The sequence below is a fragment of the Ranitomeya variabilis genome, chromosome 3 (genome assembly GCF_051348905.1).
Source record: "Ranitomeya variabilis isolate aRanVar5 chromosome 3, aRanVar5.hap1, whole genome shotgun sequence".
Classification (NCBI taxonomy): Eukaryota; Metazoa; Chordata; class Amphibia; order Anura; family Dendrobatidae; genus Ranitomeya; species Ranitomeya variabilis.
Window position 1 is genome coordinate 745794407 of NC_135234.1, and position 18435 is coordinate 745812841.

Here is an 18435-nt window from a genome sequence, read left to right on the forward strand (position 1 = left end):
CAGAGATTCAGTAGCAGCGGAGAAGGTAGACACTGAGGAGCAGTCAATCGGGCAAGACAGAAGGAGATTAATGAAAAGATTTAAATAATAAAAATATGTCTGCAGTTTGTATTGTGAAATCGGGTGACAAATCTACTTTTAAGCATAAGTATATTCATATATATGTATATCACATGTGAGACATTTTTTGCTCAGTTTTCAGAGTGGGAACTCTCCAAACTCATTGTATTTTTAACCCCCTCTGCTAGCTTGAGAGTCTCTGCTCTGAAAATTCAATAAAAAAAACTTGTATAAACACCCAAAGGCTATGTGGACACAGAAGAGTTTTTTTTATTTATTTATTATTTTTTTTTTAAGTATTTCAACTGGAAACTACTTGAGCAAATGTTCCTTGTTTGTGGAGTTTTTTGTTTAGTTTTTTATTTTCTGATACATTTCTTGAAGCGGTTGTGGCCAATTTTTGAAGACTTTGGAAAAGTTGTTTTCCCAAAAGTGTTTTGGAAGAATTTTTTTCTCTGAAAGCATTTTCTACAGCCTTTTATTTGGACAATGTCAAGTATGGAGAGTATTCCATTATGATTTCCATCAATGTGGCATGAACTTCCTTTTTTCCCCACCCAGGCAATATTCAAAACCTGAAGTGGAAACAAAGAGTCAAAGAAAACTGACACGATATCAACAGCAAAGTGACTTTATAATATAAATCACAAAAGTGTCCAAACACTATAAGAATATTGGTACTTCTCAATACATAGAACACTAGAGTGACCACCTAATAAGTGATCATCTCAATGAAGCTCACCAATAAAAAATGTCAGTTAAAATATAACATTTATTGAAAACAATTTTTTGTTACTAAAAGATCCAAATAACCACTAGAACAAACAATAACCCCAAATCGGAAGAGAAAACCCACCCACAGGTCAATTAATCTGGCTACAATAGACCATGAACAAAATGATGGAAGGAAAACAGGCAAGGAACATGTTGCATATAATTGAGCCAGGACAGAGATGCCTCGATCCCATAAGCACACCTAATAACGGACCCATCAGATCTACTCCTATAATAAGTGTACAGACCGCATCACTAAATGAAAAACCGATGGTGATCACTGGGTGTGCCAAGGAAAAAACAAGGTGAACGCCTGAAACAGTATTGAAAATAGCCAACACCTTACCAGGTAAATGCCCGTATAGTGAGTGTCCTCCTCCGGCGCCCCCGGACAATGTCAAGTATGGAGAGTATTCCATTATGATTTCCATCAATGTGGCATGAACTTCCTTTTTTCCCCACCCAGGCAATATTCAAAACCTGAAGTGGAAACAAAGAGTCAAAGAAAACTGACACGATATCAACAGCAAAGTGACTTTATAATAGAAATGTAATGTGAAGAGTCTTTCAAGCATTTTTTAACCAATTGTTTGTTTGTTTGTTTTTTTAGCTAAGCAGTTTAGGAAAGAAACAAAAGAACTCTGTATATATAGCCTTAGGGTATGTTCAACTGGCCCCAGTGTTGTTCAACATTTTTTAAAAATGATCTAGATAAGGGAACTAAAGGTAGACGTATCAGATTTGCAGACAAGGCAAAGTTAAGGGAGCTAGCTAAGGCTAAGTACGCATTTCCGTTTGGCCTGGGCTGCGTATGGTTGCGGACTTCCTCCCTTAAGCTCCGCCTACTTCCGCATACATCCTGCGTACCTATCTTTAACATTGAGTACGCAGGGACGTTGCGTTCCCGCGTGGTCGGTGGGCACATCAAAACGCCACATACAACGCATTTCCCTGTATACCCAATGTTAAAGATAGGTACGCAGGATGCATGCGGAAGTAGGCGGAGCTTAAGGGAGGAAGTACGCAGCCATACGCAGGCCAGTCAAACACAAGTGTGAACCCCGCCTAAAGTACTTACATTGATTGGTATTGTAGTATATACACCAACACAAATTAGAAAGTATATGTGATGTATGATACATGGTTTTCTAAATATTTTAAAAATCTAAATGTGGAAATTGTGACGTGCATTTGTATCCAGCTCCCTGACAGTAAATACTTTGCAGGACCATCTTTTGCTGCAATTACAGCTGCAAGTCTTTGGGGAAATGTCTCTATAAGCTTTGTACATCTATAAGTGACATTATTGGATGGAAGCGTCTGTGAACAGCAACTTTCACATCTTCCTATAGATTGGGATTTAGGTCTGGACTGTGACTGGTCCATTCACACACATGAATACGCTTTGATCTAAACCATTTTACTGCTTCTCTGGGACTATATTTATGATCATTGTTCTTCTGGAAGATGAACCTACACCCAGTTTCAAGTTTTTTGAAGTCTCTAATAAGTTTTTCTTCAGTATTGCCCTGTATTTAGCTCCATCCATCTTCCCATCAACTCTGACCGTCTTCCTTGTCCCTGCAGAAGAAAAGCCTCCACATAGCATGATGCTGTCACCACCGTGTATGATGGAGGGAATAGTATTATCAGGGTGATCTGCAGCATTAATTTTGCACCACACATAGAATTTTGCATGAAGCCCTAAATGTTCTACTTTGATCTCATCTGACGAGAGCATCTTCTTCCACATGTTAGCTGTGTCCCCGACAAGGCTGTTTGCAATCTGCAAGCATGACTTCTAATGGATTTCTTCTTGCCACTCTTCCCTAATGGCCATATTTTTGGATTATAGGACTAATAGTTGTCATGTTGGCAGATTCCCATACCTGAGCTGTGGATCTGTACAGTTCCTCCAAAGTGACCATGGGCCTCTTGACTGCTTCTCTAATTAGTGCCCTCCTTGCTTAGGGTGTCAGTTTCGGTGGACAGCCATGTCTCTGTAGGTCTGCAGTTGTACCATACTCCTTCCATTTTTGGATGATGGATTGAACAGTGCTCTGTGATATCTTCAGAACCTGGGCTATTTTTTTTTTTTTATAACCTAATTCTAATTTACTCTTCTCCATAACTTTATCCCTGACCTGACTGTTGTACTCCTGTTTTCATTACGTTTTTTGATCCCTAATGTTCTTAAACAAACCTCTGAGGCCTTCACAGAACAGCTGTAGTTATGCTGAAAATAAATTACACACAAGTGGTCTCAATTTACTAATTATACTTCTGGAGGCAATTGATCACTCAATATTGTATTAGGTGTTGATGGGATTTTATGTGATATACCAACACAAAGTAGCAAGTATCCCTAAGACAAAAATGGGTTTTGGGTAGATATACCAGTCAAAGCTAACATCTCAAAACTGATATAGTGGAACACAACACAACATGTACCATATATCCACATATACTTGAGAAAAAAAGAACAGTCTCACCCAAATGCATTAGGTAAATTCTCAGGCATCAGACACCGATCATTTTCAGATCCACATGAATTGGGGCATAGATAAATGCCTAACCATCATCCTGTTACGTAAACCAAGTAAAGGTGTTTTTTTGTCATGACCACCTCCCGGCCCATTTCTTCCCTAAGTAGGATACATCAGGGGATGAAAGCAGTCAGTTGTAGAGGTCTTAGATTCTAGTCTCCTGTCTATTAACAGCTTCTATTCCAAAAGGTATTGCTTACATCAATGGCCTAACATTATTATTATTATTATTTATTTATATAGCACCATTAATTCCATGGTGCTGTACATGAGAAAGGGGTTACATACAGGGTTATAGCTATCATTTACAGTAAACAGGTTTACAGTGACACACTAGTACAGAGGGGAGAGAACCCTGTCCTTGCAGACTTACATTCTATGGGATAGTGGGGAAGATACAGAAGGCAGGGGTGGGCGGCGGCGGCTCAGGCGGTGGTGAGGCGGCGGCTCGGTTATTGTAGGCTGTAGGCTTTCCTGAAGAGATGGGTTTTCAGGTTCTGTCTGAAGGATCCGAGGGTGGTGGATAATCGGACGTGTTGAGGCATGGAATTCCAGAGGATGGGGGATATTCGGGAGAAATCTTGGAGGCGATTGTGTGAGGAACGAATAAGTGCGGAGGAGAGTAGGAGGTCTTGAGATGAACGAAGATTACATGAAGGAAGATATTGGGAGATTAGTTCAGAGATATAGGGAGGGGATAGGTTGTGGATGGCTTTGTAGATCAGTGTTAGTAGTTTGAACTGGATTCGTTGGGGGATTGGGAGCCAGTGGAGGGATTTGCAGAGGGGAGAAGCAGGGGAGTAGCGAGGAGAGAAGTGGATTAGGCGGGCAGCAGAGTTGAGGACAGACTCATGTTCTACATTTGTGGCAGCCAGGAGTTTTTGATGATAACCACACAAACTGTCGAGGGGTAGTGAAGTGCCTATGCACAAGACAATCTTTTAAATACCTTCCACTTGTGTAGCTAATTTGTAGGTATGTGGTAAAAAATTCCCCAATATTGCTGTCCATCATGGGTACCAGCCACTGTTTTTGTTGTATTGATCTCAGTCCTTGAGCATCGTTAATGAATGCAGTAATAAACTGCAAACCCAAGTTGGCATCAATCTTTTTGGAGATCTGCGAGAATTAATCAGTTCTATCTTTTTAAGGTTTCCCTATAGGCTTTTCTCAAAACTTTATTTGGGTAGCCTCTCTCAAGGAACTTCCTTTTCGAGATTCCCTACCTGCTGTTTGAATTTGTCAATATCTGTACAATTCCTTTGCATTCACAGAAATTGACCTTTTGGGATCCCTTTCTTTTGTGGGGTGGGATGACTACATTCCCATCTGAGTAGGGAATTAGTTGATGTTGGCTTTCTGAAGTTGCTGGTACACAAGGAACCATCAGGCATTTTTTTTTTTAACAAAAACATCAAGAAAGGAGAGATTTGTGCTATTGATTTCAAAGGTGAAGGAAAGTCCCAAAAGATTAACATTCAGTGTGGACAAAACTCGCACTTGTGCCCTTCCAGAAAATGAAGATATTGTCTATATACCTTAGCCACATGATGATGCCCTCACTACCCAAGATGGATTCCTAGCCAAAAACAACTGTTTTCTCCCACAATCCCAGGAGCAGATTTAAAATATGAGGGGCCACATTAGCTCCCCATTGCAGTACCCTTGAGATGGTGGAAGTACTTGAAGACGTTTTTGTCAGCAGAATTTTGAGTCCCTCTACCAAAAATCGATTATGTCTCTGAAATTGGCAGCCCCTGTTTTTTAGGAAATATTCTACTGCTTCAAGACTTTTAAAAGAGGGATAGATTAACAGAGTGCCTCCACATCAATACTGGCCAAGATCATATCCTGTTTCAGGGTTAAACCTTTGATCTTGATACAAAGGTCAGTTGTATCCTGAGTATAGGAATTAAGGGCCAGAACAGAAAGGCTTAAGGATTCTAAGAAAGTAAACTCCCAGATTCTATGTTAAATCTTTTACTCCTGACATAAATAAGTCTGCCTTTAAACTGTGTAAGGCCCTTGTGGATCTTGGGCAAGCAGAAAGGTGGCCATTATGGGGTACCTTAGTAGTATAAACTCGAATTCCTTTTTCTCCAAAAGTGCAGATGTAAGTCCCCTCCTAAGGATTGTGCACAATTCATCCAAGATACACGTCTTTCGGATTGCTCTGGAACACAAAACAACAAGTGTCATATCCTAGGATATTCAAACACATCTCACGATAATCTTTTGTGTCCATGACCACCACATTCCCAATTTTTTCCGATAGTCTGATCATAATGTGGTTCTATATATGAGCCGCAAGTCAGTTTTATAATGTAAATATATGGAGTATAAGAATGAGGCTCTATAGGATTACATTGTAAACAGGACTTCTGGCTCAGACATAAACCCAAAAAGGATCTGGTAAGTCAGAATAGCAATCCCGTTGGTGAGAAGAGGACCAGAGCGGCGCTGGATTCCAGAGAAGACAGTGATTGGTGAGAATGTTATTGTACTTACACTACAAATATATTTACATAGGTTTAGACAATAAAAATTTTGGCCTGAGCACTTTTTTAATGACACCTTATTTGCATTGTTGAAAATCTAGATAAGGCAGAATAGAAATACCTAACACACAGATAAAGGTCTTTATTTATCTGTCCGATCACTTAATGGCCTATTGATCGTCGAATACATCACTTCACAAAAACGGTAATTCAAGAAAATGTCTCTGCCAATAAACTTTCATTCAGTTCAGCAGTCATTAAGTGTGCGCACTGTGTTTATACAAACAATACAGGTAGGAAGTGTATGTCTCCAATGTGCCACCTCAAGGAAATAAAAAAATTCTATATAAAATAATCATATGTATTTTCTACAGACTTAAAACTAACAAAATAACCTCTATCTTATAGGCTTCATCTCTTGCCCTAGATGAAGCCAATGTAGGCGAAACTTCAGTTGGGCAGCTGAAGTTTTTATGATAGCGATTTGCACATTACAGTCCTATATGTAAGCTATATAAGATGTTTCTGTATTGTACTTCGGTATTTCACTGTACTATCCCTCTTTAAAAAGTCTGACATGCATACTATTAGATTATGTCTTATACAGGGTCTACTATGAGTACTACGATAGTAGACACAGGGGCCATTGTTAGACTCTCAGCTGCCATAGTAAGCCATCGGCACTCGTGATTGTGTCGTGAGGAGCTGATGGGTGACAGAGGGAGAGGTCTACCTCTGTCTAATTATCTAAATGCCCTAGTTGCTATTGAACATGGCATCTAGAAGGTAAAATTGCCAGGATCAACACAAGCACCACTCCCAGAACTTAAAATAGGAGCAAGACCAAGCAATACAGCCCCACTCCTGCCACTGTTCTTATAGGAGAACTGACAACACTGATAAAAAATGTGTGTTGTAAAGTGCGAACTGGCTCCTGACTACGACGTAGATTTTTATTACTGTTCGGGAACCAGTTAAAAAAATTCTACTCATCATGTTAAAAAGAAAAAATCTTTCATGTGGCTATGGCGATGGAAAAACAAAACAGCTATGATAGTTCTAAAAATTCAATAATGAAAATAAATGCTGTCCTCAAAGCCCATAATATTGCATACTGAATGGCTTAATATTCATTGATAGTCATGAGTTCATTTTCCATTTTGCCTTACCTACGGTAGATACATTTTGGTCAACTTTTAAAGTACAGTATATGTCTGATTGAAAAGCTGCAACTTTTTGAAAGCTTTCATTGAGCTCCATTGTGTACTACAAGAAAGTGAAATTCCCGACTCTGTACATAAAGATCAAAACATGAGAGGCGTTCACAGAACTTTGTGGAAGACCAAATGTCCAGCAGCTAATACGGACTGTGCAAAATGTCTACAACAGATCAAAACTGTACTCAAAAGAAATGAATGGATGAAGCACATGAAAAGGACTGAGCTTTTTGACTCTCGATGTCTGTAGGCTACAAGAGGGATCATTCCAAGTGTTTATGACTTTAGGGAGACATCTATGATTCCGAGGAGTGAAGCCTCTGAGAACTGATCTCCAGCCTTTTCTGGTTGTAAACAACTGGGATGCAGAGGTAACAATTGAACCCAAGCTCTAGTACCTGAGTGACCCAAAGACCGTTCTGCAATATAGTAGGAGTATTTTTTTCCACCTTAAACATTTATGAGTTTACCAAAAGAAATGCTATGAATGCTTACTAGGTGCAGGTCCAACCTCGAGGATCCCTATCAACAGAACTTGGATTCTTAATTGCCAATTCACAGTCGATGTCTTTAAATTGATTTCAATGTAGAGGAACTGCGGGTTTTTTCTTTGACTCCATTTCAATTCAATAGGGAAGTGGCAGCTATGAATAAAAAAACATTAGTAGAAAAAAATGCACCATTCAGGCACATTAAATAATCTGGCCAACCACAGATACTTGGCATTATTTGGACTTCACATTTATAACTGAATGTTCGTAAAGCAAAAATCCAACTCTTGAAGTCAGTAGGAAAAAAAATAGGACATGCTTCTCAACACCTCCTACTTCTAAGCCACTGTCTTTTTTACGCATACTTTCAGGCCAAGTTAGCACCATCTTACATTGAAAATCTTGAGAATAATCATAGATGCCAAAGGACTATTCAAGTCAATATACTGTATATTCATGGTGGGTCATCCTCGTACTTAAAATTTAACTAAACTTTTTTTGCTAAATTATTATGAATACATTGCCAAGTTATGAAGCTTTGCAATATACTTAGTTGTACCTCATTTTGCTTCCTTTTCACCCACATACCATGTTGCATTGATTTTTCAATGTCCAGTTCATGCTACTTTATAATCTTCTTTTATGTTACACAACTTCTCCAAATAGCCAAGGCTCTGCTCCCTTCTCCTGGATCCGCTGCCATCTTCTGTGCTCCACATAGGCTTTTGCAAGTTACCCATCGTGGATCAATGACATCATTTCTCTAGACCTATTTAGGGCCCAGTTAGACAGACACTTGTGTCTTAGGATTGAGACTCGAGTCCTATGTTTGGTGTGCTCCACCATCTGTGCTTTTTGTGTTTGTGATTTCATTTATCCCTCCTGGGTGCCACTATGTCGATTTTGCTGCATCTGAGATTCCTGTGTGTGCCATGTCCTCACTGCCTATGTGCCTTCCTGAATTTTTGTAGCCACACCTGGGGTCCGTGTTCCCACCTGGACCTAAGGCTTAGAGGACCCAAACATTTTAACTGCTGGTCGGCAGTATCCATAGACTATATTCAAACAAGCTACATAAGGGAATTCCCATGTCTAAGTACAGGAGTTGGGGCACATATGATCAGACAAGGAGAATCCTGTAATTGACTATTTCTATATAGTCTACAAATCTTGCTGAGCAGCAGTTGAAAGCAGTTTCTAAAGGAGCATGAGCTGGGCAATTAAGCAGCACTTGCAAAGCATAATGCCGCAAGGCATTACTGTGAACAGAGCGTCACGAGGAGCATCGCGAAAGGCCTGGGCTGGATCTGGGGACTGTCGTAAGGTGAGTATGTAACTATTTTTTATTTTAATTCATTTTTTAACAGGGATATGGTGCCCACATTGCCATATTCTACATGGACTGTGTTATATACTACGTGGGTGGTGTTATACACTGCGTGGCTGTGCGATATACTACGTGGGTTGTGTTATATACTGCGTGGGCTGTGCTATATACTGCGTGGGCTGTGCTATATACTGCGTGGGCTGTGTTATATGCTACGTGGGCTGTGAGACTTTCGCCCGAGGCCCTCAAAAACCTGGAGCTGGCCCTGGCTTCACTGATTGATTGTTCGCGGCCAGCCAGGCATGACCAGCGACAGATGCAGTCCGGCCGCGAATTGACGCGGGATTTGAACAACGCTTCGCTAATTGGTCGCGCCCGGCCAGGCGAATCCTGTGTATTCATTGCATTATTCTGAAATCTTCATAAATAAACTACATACATATTCTAGAATACCCGATGCGTTAGAATCGGGCCACCATCTAGTGAGGACTGATTTGGCTAGGTGAGATGCTCTGGACTGGGGTCTAAGGGGTAAGGTTTCTTCTTCTGGAGAGTGACATACCAGCTCTGGATTGTCAAGGTAAAGAGGCTTGTTTGCTGTGCAATGCTCCTCTGGGAAATTTAATATGCAAATTGCCTCTGCAGAGAAGAAGAGGACTTGAACTCTATAGCGCCACCTGTTGGAAGTAGCCGTCATCTCATTCCACTTATTTTGGGTTATGTCAAGCCAAGAGAAAGGTACAGAAGGAAATATCGGTCTTTGGAGTTCTCTATCAAAAATGAATAATAAACCAGAATACGGCACAGTTATGGTAAACACAATAATAAAATGATTTTATGAAGCCTGGAAAATGGCGATTAGCGTTGGAGCCTGTCTTTCTGAAAAGCAGACATGAGTCATCCTTCAAGACTAGATGTTCCACATATATTTGTCATTTGTCCATCTCCAAAAGGCAACATCAGGTTTACAAACCCACAGAGCAGAAACGTGCGGCTTTATAAAATTTCCGCTTTCCCCGTAAAATGCGAATTAACATGCAGATCACAACTGTAAAAGTTTGGAAGCCGTACAGATGATTATTCATCTGCCTCTTTATGCAGCACAGTTGGTGCATTTTCATAGTGCGTTGAATCTACAATTATTTGGTCAGATGGCCACTAAGTATTTTCAGGGAATTATAAGGAGGAACAGACCTAAATGGTGGCAGCTATATACTGTACTTAAATCATCAAGTAAATTGGGAATTACCCATTCATACCCTGAAATTCAATATTTCTATGTAAGCAAAATTGGAAGTGAGGGGGCACAGGGCTACATAAACCAGACAAAAACATGATGATTAACAATAGGGAGGTCTATACAGTTCTCAGAATGGAGAGTGATGACAACTTGTCTCTTCAGAATTCCCCATAAGTGTTCAATTGGTTTCAGATCAGGAGACACTTAAGGTACCTTCACACATAACGATTTCGTTAACGATATCATTGCAACGTCACGCTTTTTGGTGACATAGCAACGATCCCGCTAACGATCTCGTTATGTGTGACAGCGACCAACGATCAGGCCCCTGCTGGGAGATCGTTGGTCGTAGGGAATGATCGGGACCTTTATTTGGTCGCTGATCACCCGCTGTCATCGCTGGATCGGCATGTGTGACGCCGATCCATCGATGTGTTCACTTGTAACCAGGGTAAATATCGGGTTAGTAAGCGCAGGGCCGCGCTTAGTAACCCGATATTTACCCTGGTTACCATTGTAAAAGTTAAAAAAAAAAACACTACATACTCACATTCCGAGGTCTGTCACGTCCCCCGCCGTCAGCTTCCCTGCACTGACTGTCAGCGCCGGCCGTAAAGCAGAGCACAGCGGTGACGTCCTGGCTCTGGAATAATCTGAAACTGTACGCCACACAATTTCATTGCTTCTTTAGTTTGCTTTGGCAAGCATTTCAAGTCGCTTCGCTCTATCATGTGAGGCATTACAAGTTCATGACAAAGGTCCTTCAAGAATATGCGTCTCCTGTCCTTCCTCTGTGCATAAAATTCCAGATGAGTTTCTGTATAAATAATGAATGAATTTAGGACTGCTACATCAAGCATATTTGAAAATAGTACTACAGGCCATCGTTTTGTTTGCCTCTTACACGAATATTCTCCCACCATCTCATCCATTTTATCTACACCTCCTTTTGTTGTATTGTAATGCAGGATGATTTCTGGTTTCAATTTTTTGTCATTGCTGTCAACACTGCAATCGTGATGCATGGTACTGAGTAAAATTACAGATTTCTACTTCTTCGCCTTGTAAGATACCAAAGTCGCTTTGTTATTGAATCCAAAAACACTCTCATAAAGTGCTCGCTGATGATTGTGTTTCAGTGCTTCTGGAATTTCTCGTCTGTTTTGCTTTATAGTACCGTGTTTCCCCGATAGTAAGATGTAGTGGGGGTTTTAGCGGGGTCGGCTAATGTAAGACGCACCCCGAAAGTAAGACATAGTAAACTGTACGTTGGAAAAATATAAGCCATAGTACCGGTACCTTTTGCTGCATTACTGTATTTTTCCGCTGCCCGGAATCAGAGCTGGGAAACCACGTGGTCCCGATGATTAAGTGCAGTGAATATTCATTAGCGGCTCCCCGCCCACCGATCAGCTGAGCGGTGAGCCGGCAGCAGCAAATGAATGCTTCACTTAAGCAGGGACACACATGGCTTCCCCAGCTGATCCCTGCAACTGCTGGGGAGATTTGTGTGTCTGGGGGAGGAGGAGGCAGCAGCAGGGGCCAGGAGATCGCTGCCTACCTGCCTGCCATGCTTGGACGCCGAGTGTTGTGCACACACAGGACCTGTGCTGATGTAAGAAGTGGGCGGGCTGGAGCGTCACATGGCAGCTCAGAGCCCTCCCTCTTCTTGACATCATCACAGGTCCTTCAGGCTCCCCACTAGAATCTTCAGCTTCCTCATAACCTGTGCTGTGGAAAGGCAACAAGAGGGAGGTCCAGGATCCGCCGGAGGGGTGAGTATATCCATATTTTTTATTTTAATTCTTTATTTTTTACATGAATATGGATCCCAGGGCCTGAAGGAGAGTTTCCTCTCCTTCAGACCCTGGGAACCATCCTGCATACCTTCCGATACTTGTGTTCCATTGACTTGCATTGGTATCGGGTATCGGTATCGGCGATATCCGATACTTTTTGGATATCGGCCGATACCATCCGATACCGATACCTTTGAGTATCGGAAGGTATTGCTCAACACTACTTACTGCGCAATCGCAATATACGGCGCAATTTTCCAATATAAGACATACCCCGAAAGTAAGACATAGTGGGACTTTTGAGTGGTAAAAGAATGTAGGACACTGTCTTACTTTCGGGGAAACACGGTACCAACAAGTTTAATAGCTTTTGCAAGCAGAAAATTGCCTAGTTCAACATTGGTGAAATAATTGTCCATGGTAATGTTTCTACCTGAATTGAATATTGGAACAGCAAGAGTTTTGACTATTTCAGACCCCAGATCCTTCTGTACTGGTGCACCAACCTCTTTGCCACAGTAGATTACGCCATTTATGCCATAATAATTTGCAGAATCACACATCCAGAAGATTTTTATTCCATACTTGGCTGGCTTGCTGGGCATGTATTGTATGAACGGTACAAGTTGCTCATCTACAGTAACATTAGTACTAGGATTGTAAAGTTTTGTGCAATTTTTGATAAATATGTTCCAGATATAACGGATAGGGGCTAATTTGTCTGTTTCAAACCTCGCTGCACGAGTTCGCTTATCATCAAAGCGAATGATTCTTCTAATTTCCTCATATCTGCCCACTGACATTGTCGCCTTATAGTGTGGATCAGAAAGTGGGTCGAGAAATAATTCTCATATTGGAACATCATACGACTTGACTCCCTGCCAGCAGTAAAAGTCCAATATATGCATAAAGTTCCTCTTTTGAGATATTTTTACAGGAGTTATTTTTTGCAGAAGCGATACGTCTTCTTTCTAGGTTTGGACATAATAGGACCTCTTCTGCAATATTGTCAGAAAAATAAGTACAGAATACATCTTTAGGGGTAAAGTAACTGGGACTTCCCACAGCTCCTTGAGCCTGTCTCACAATATTGTGTGTTGGAGTACGTCCGACTAATGTAGGATTACTGTCCCAAAAAACATTTGTTTTGGATGTTCTGCTTATCACTTCTTGAGGATCCACTAGATTCACTTCTTCATCATCAGAAGAATCACTGGATGAGGATGTTTGATTAGCTGGTGGCAGATATTCTTCATCAGACAAAGATAGTTCACTTTCATCATCACTTTGAAACATAATCGCTTCAATCTCTTGGTCAGTCAGACACTTGGAGAAAGACTGTGTCATTGCTGACTAGATGTTAGCAAACTAAAAGAAAAAACAATGAACAGAATCAGGGTTGTCCACTCTTTGCTTGTGTGTGACAAACTGTAAGGGCTCATTTCCACATGCGAGTCACACGTCCGTATCTCGCATGTGGAAACCAAGCTGTGGAGCCGGCACTCCAGAGCGGAGCGTGCGGCCGCATAGGAACACATGGAGCTGCACAGCTCCGCTCCTGAGTGCCGGCACCAGAGCTTGGTTTCCACATGCGAGATACGGACGTGTGACTCGCATGTGGAAATGAGCCCTAAGTGTAATGTCCCCCCTTCTTCCTCTCACCCTCAGCAGCTCTTACCTACTTTTAGGTTGTGTACAATTCTCTGGATTTTTGTGGCTCACAAGCTCTAGCCTTTGCAAGCTTCTTAGAAACAGAAACTGAAAATTAATCAGATTTCCTCTCAACAGCTTATCTTATCACAGGTCCTTCAGCAATTAGTTCACAGTGTATACTGTCCTCAGTACTCTATACACAGCTCATTACTGTGTTCCGAAGGATCTGAGGTGATGTCATGGCCTTATCACTCCCTCCAAAAATCACATGACATCCTCACATGTTATTATCCACACCCTGGCCCCTCCACCATTATTACTGAGTACAAATAAAGTAACTTGAGACACAAACACTACTGAGAACATGATAAAAATAGCGGGGGCCTAAAAGGCCCCCAATTCGTACAGATGTAGTTTTCACCAAACAAGCATTGTTACACCATAATACCTATGAAAAAAATTATATTAACAACTGGATATTATCAACGACGACATACTTGAGGAATACCTGGAGTTTCAAAATTTTAACTAAAGTAATTTTGCAGATAATAGCAAAAATGTAAGCATGGGGCCTAAAAGGCCCCCAATATACGTTCTAGGGTTAACTCCATGACCTTGGGGTTTTCCGTTTTTGCATTTCTGTTTTTTGCTCCTCTTCTTCCCAGATCCATAACTTTTTTTATTTTATCAATATGGCTATGTGAGGGCTTGTTATTTGCAGGACAACTTGTGCTTTTTAATGACACCATTGGTTTTACCAGATCGTGCACTGGAAAATGGGGAAAAAATTCAAAGTATGATGAAATTACATAAAAAGTGCAAATCCACAATTTTTTTTTTTTTTTACCATGATCACTAAATGCTAAAACTGACCTGCCATTATAATTCTCCAGGTCATTATGAGTTTGCAGATACCAGACATATATAGGTTCTGTTTTATTAACCCTTAAAGTCCAATGACGGACCATTACTATTGACCTTATGTCAACTTTTCTTTTGTTCTGGTCCTCATGCAATATTCCTAGATGGGTCACTGTATATTCTAGTCCACATACGCCCTTATATTGGGAGACTTCTTACATATGGGTTGATATTAGTCACCATATAAATATTAGGCTACGCCGACACTGTTCCGATATATTGAAATTCAAAGAACAGGCGGATGGCCTACAAGGAAGTTTTGCAGAAAGAGGGTATCTCCAAGTAATATTGAAGGAGGCCTATACAGAGTCACTTAAAAGAGATCGAAAAGAATTACTTAGCCTCAAAAAGAATTCAAGTGAAGAGAACACATGTTTTATTATAAGGATCTCTAATCGAGAGGGAGGAGTGAGAGAAATTTTGAAATGCCAATGGCCAATTCTGCTCATGGATGCTGACATCAGAGAAGCGGTGGGTCCTTCCCCACACATTACTTTTCAAAGAAATAGGTCCCTAAAAGATAGATTGGTCCACAGCCATTTTCATGATCCCCCAAACCAAACTTGGCTGAATAGACAACCAATAGGATGCTTTAAATGCGGCAGATGTAAGGCGTGTAAATCAGTTATATCTGGAAAGACTTTGTTGAGCAATAACACAGTAAGAACTTGCACCATAAGACACTTTAGTAATTGCCGCACAATGGGAATCATCTATAAAGCTACATGTGAGTGTGGGATGGAATACATAGGAAAGACTAGAAGGGAATTCAGATGAAGGATAGGCGAACATATCAGGGATATAGCAAGTAAAAGAGAGACAGCTATCGCTAATCATTTGAACAATTTCCATCAAGGTGACGCCAGTAAAATCATGGGAACTGACAAAATTATTCCTCCATCCAGAGGGGGCAACTGGGACCAGATGATCCCACAAAAGGAGACGAAATAGATCTTCTGGCTCCAGACTACCCAGGCCCTAAAGGTTTGAACGATCTACTTTCCTTCTCTTTCATATAGTGTAGTTGAAAATAGGGTTAGAGAGTTAGGAGAGCCATCGTTGAGTGAGGGCGCCAGTGCGCAGGTTCTAGGGTGCCAACCTCCGTGATAGGTAGTGACATAAGTGTTAGGGCATCCTAGGGCCTAATGGCCCCCATTCATAATCATAATCAGTCATATCTTTCCCTATTATTTCCTCCACTTTTGAGGTATTATTTCTGTGTCCGCACATGCGAGTTATTGATGTAACCACTATTTATTTTGTGTGATAATTTATATATTCTCTCCCCAATAAAGTCTTTGTGAGATCGTTTTTTGGAGTTGTGCTCCATCTGATGTTGGCCCTATCATGTGGCTGTATTCCGGGAGTTCCTCAGTTATGCCCTTTAAATTAAATATGTCCTGACAGGGAACGTGCACATAAACGAATGGCACCATGCGATTTGCAGGCATTTCCAGTGTTTCCCAGCATCCACAGAGTTCTACTTTATTTGTTGTTAGAGATGTTTAGGATTCCACTGTAGGATAAAAGCCATACGCATAGCCATAGCGATGAGTTCGGCTATCCAATCATCGGATCTATTAGTATGGGGCTTTTGGTGAATGCGCATGCGCAAGATGTCGCTTGCGTTTCATATGCGGCCCAAGGACCGGATGCACACACAAGATGTGTCCTGACTATGAACCGGAAGTCATTTCTGAGTTGCGCTCTATAAAGATGGGCTACGCAGCAGCCTCTATAATGGCAATCTCTCTGAGCACCATGGTCATATTGAATCCCTGATCAGTCCCTGATGAGCTGATGATGAAATGCATCGGGAGAATGAAGTCCACGAACGATTACTGCATCGGGTGAGAGCATTCCTTTATTCATGATTGTCGCAATGACTCTATAAATACTCTAAGAAAAAGTTGGATATTAAGGATTATGGTGTGTTTAAGAAGGAATGGGCAAAGCAGCATTCGGTAATCTGAATGCCCTATAATCCCTCCCCTTTACTAATGCTGAGTTATGTGTATAAATAATGCCTTAATATTTGCATGTGCATTTTTTGCTTACTCTCAAGTGTTTCTTATTTGTACAGTACAAGCACAGTTGATGGGATTAACAGCTATGGGCTTATATTATCAGAATGGGAAGGTCCATGGTTATTTCTCCCTACCCAGCCTAAAAATACCAGCATTCAGCCATCCCAGAATTGTCATATCATATTAGATGCACCAATTCCGGAACATTGCCCAGCTCTTCTCAATTGCCCTGGTGCGGTGGCAAGTATGGTAATGGTAGTTGGGTTTGATGACACCTGTGATTCGGGAAAAAAATCCAGCAATAAAAAAGAAACACACACAGATAAATATACTTTATTTGAATAAAGTCTCCCCCACACTATCCCTCGTTCACCAATTTATTGAAAAAAAATGTATCTCATGCAGGTCCGAAGTAATCCATGTTCCTCAATTTTGTCTCCGGCGCCTGTGAACAGCAGTAAAGTGACTGCTATTCACAGGGGCCAGAGAGTGACTACAACGACAATTAGAACTTCTGTATCTCACTGCGATCAGCAAGACTTGGCAGTCAGTTTACGGTTATTTACAGGCGAGACAGAATTGAGGAACGTGGATTACTTCAGACCTGCATGAGATTGTCAGGACTCTGAACATTTTTATTACCTTTTATGCATTACTGCCCTTTTCCAAGATGGCGTCTTTGGTCTCATGTGCACTGTGTCTTCCTGCTATAAAACTCCACCCCAGCCTTCAGTCTGTGCTAGAGTATTCTGCCTTGCATCCTGCTCCTGACGCTGGTGGCTCCCTGGCTATATACCTGCTCCTGTGAACCTGTGGGGTTATCCTGCTACTCAGCTCTGAGTTCCTGCTGCATACACCAGTTTCCAGTAATCCTCCTTCATCTGCTGCTCGTGTTTACTTCCATCTGCATTTGCTGGACATGTAAGCTGTTGCTGCTCTGCTTAAACCTGAGATTATCACCCAGGCCTCCCTGGTTGAGATAAGACTTTGCTTGAACTGCCATATAAGCATATTTATCTGTGTTTGGACTATACAAGGACTTATTTGTGTCAAGTATCCTCAAGAATAATTGTGCTTCACAGACTTTCTGCGTGATTGCATTTTCCTCTGAAGTTCCCTATAGACAGTTAAGCTGCGTTTATTATTTACACCAAGTGTTGTGGACTTGAGTTTCTCTCTGCACCTGTTTGAATCACCGTGTGATAATATATACTTTACCACTTAAAAACTGTGTCCTGTAGTTGTCTTGTTCCACGCAAAGAGTCTCCTGAGTTATCCCCTATAATTATTACAGAGATATTTAATGGTGAATTGAGTTTAAATCATGAGTAAGGGTTATTGACGAAACATGTACAGTGGGGAAAAAAAGAATTTAGTCAGCCACCAATTGTGCAAGTTCTCCCACTTAAAAACATGAGAGAGGCCTGTAATTGACATCACAGGTAGACCACAATTAAGAGTCAAAATAAGAAAACAAATCCAGAAAATCACCTTGCCTGATTTGGCAAGATTTATTTTGCAAATTACGATGGAAAATATGTATTTGGTCATTAACAAAAGTTCATATCAATATTTTGTTATATATCCTTTGTTGGCAATGACAGAGGTCAAATGTTTTCTGTAAGTCTTCACTGTTGGCATATGCAACAGATTAGGACTTATTATAAGTGAAAGGAGGACTTTACACTAACCAGACAGCAGATGGCGATAGTGTGTAAAGTTATATACTTGCTGTAATGTGGAGAGGGAAACTCTCAGTTGTTTGTTTTTCTTACTTCCTGATTCTTCCTGTTTTTCTTCATCTTGAATGTGTATTGTGTTCAGTGCACGGTCTGTGTAACACTGAATTGTATCTCATGTTTACCAGTATGAAGTAAATACT

At 40.9% G+C, this 18435-nt stretch overlaps 1 long non-coding RNA gene across 1 annotated transcript in view; it reads right to left on the reverse strand.

Moving 5' to 3' along the window:
* Nucleotides 1-369: 369 nt before the first annotated feature.
* LOC143818587 (uncharacterized) overlaps nt 370-18435 on the reverse strand; it is a 45416-nt gene continuing 27350 nt past the window's right edge. Inside the window, exons 2-5 of the long non-coding RNA XR_013224626.1 lie at nt 7591-7739; nt 5449-5553; nt 1181-1314; nt 370-635 (exon numbers count right to left, since the gene is read on the reverse strand). This is a non-coding gene — a long non-coding RNA (uncharacterized LOC143818587). The remainder of the gene's footprint in view (nt 636-1180; nt 1315-5448; nt 5554-7590; nt 7740-18435) is intronic.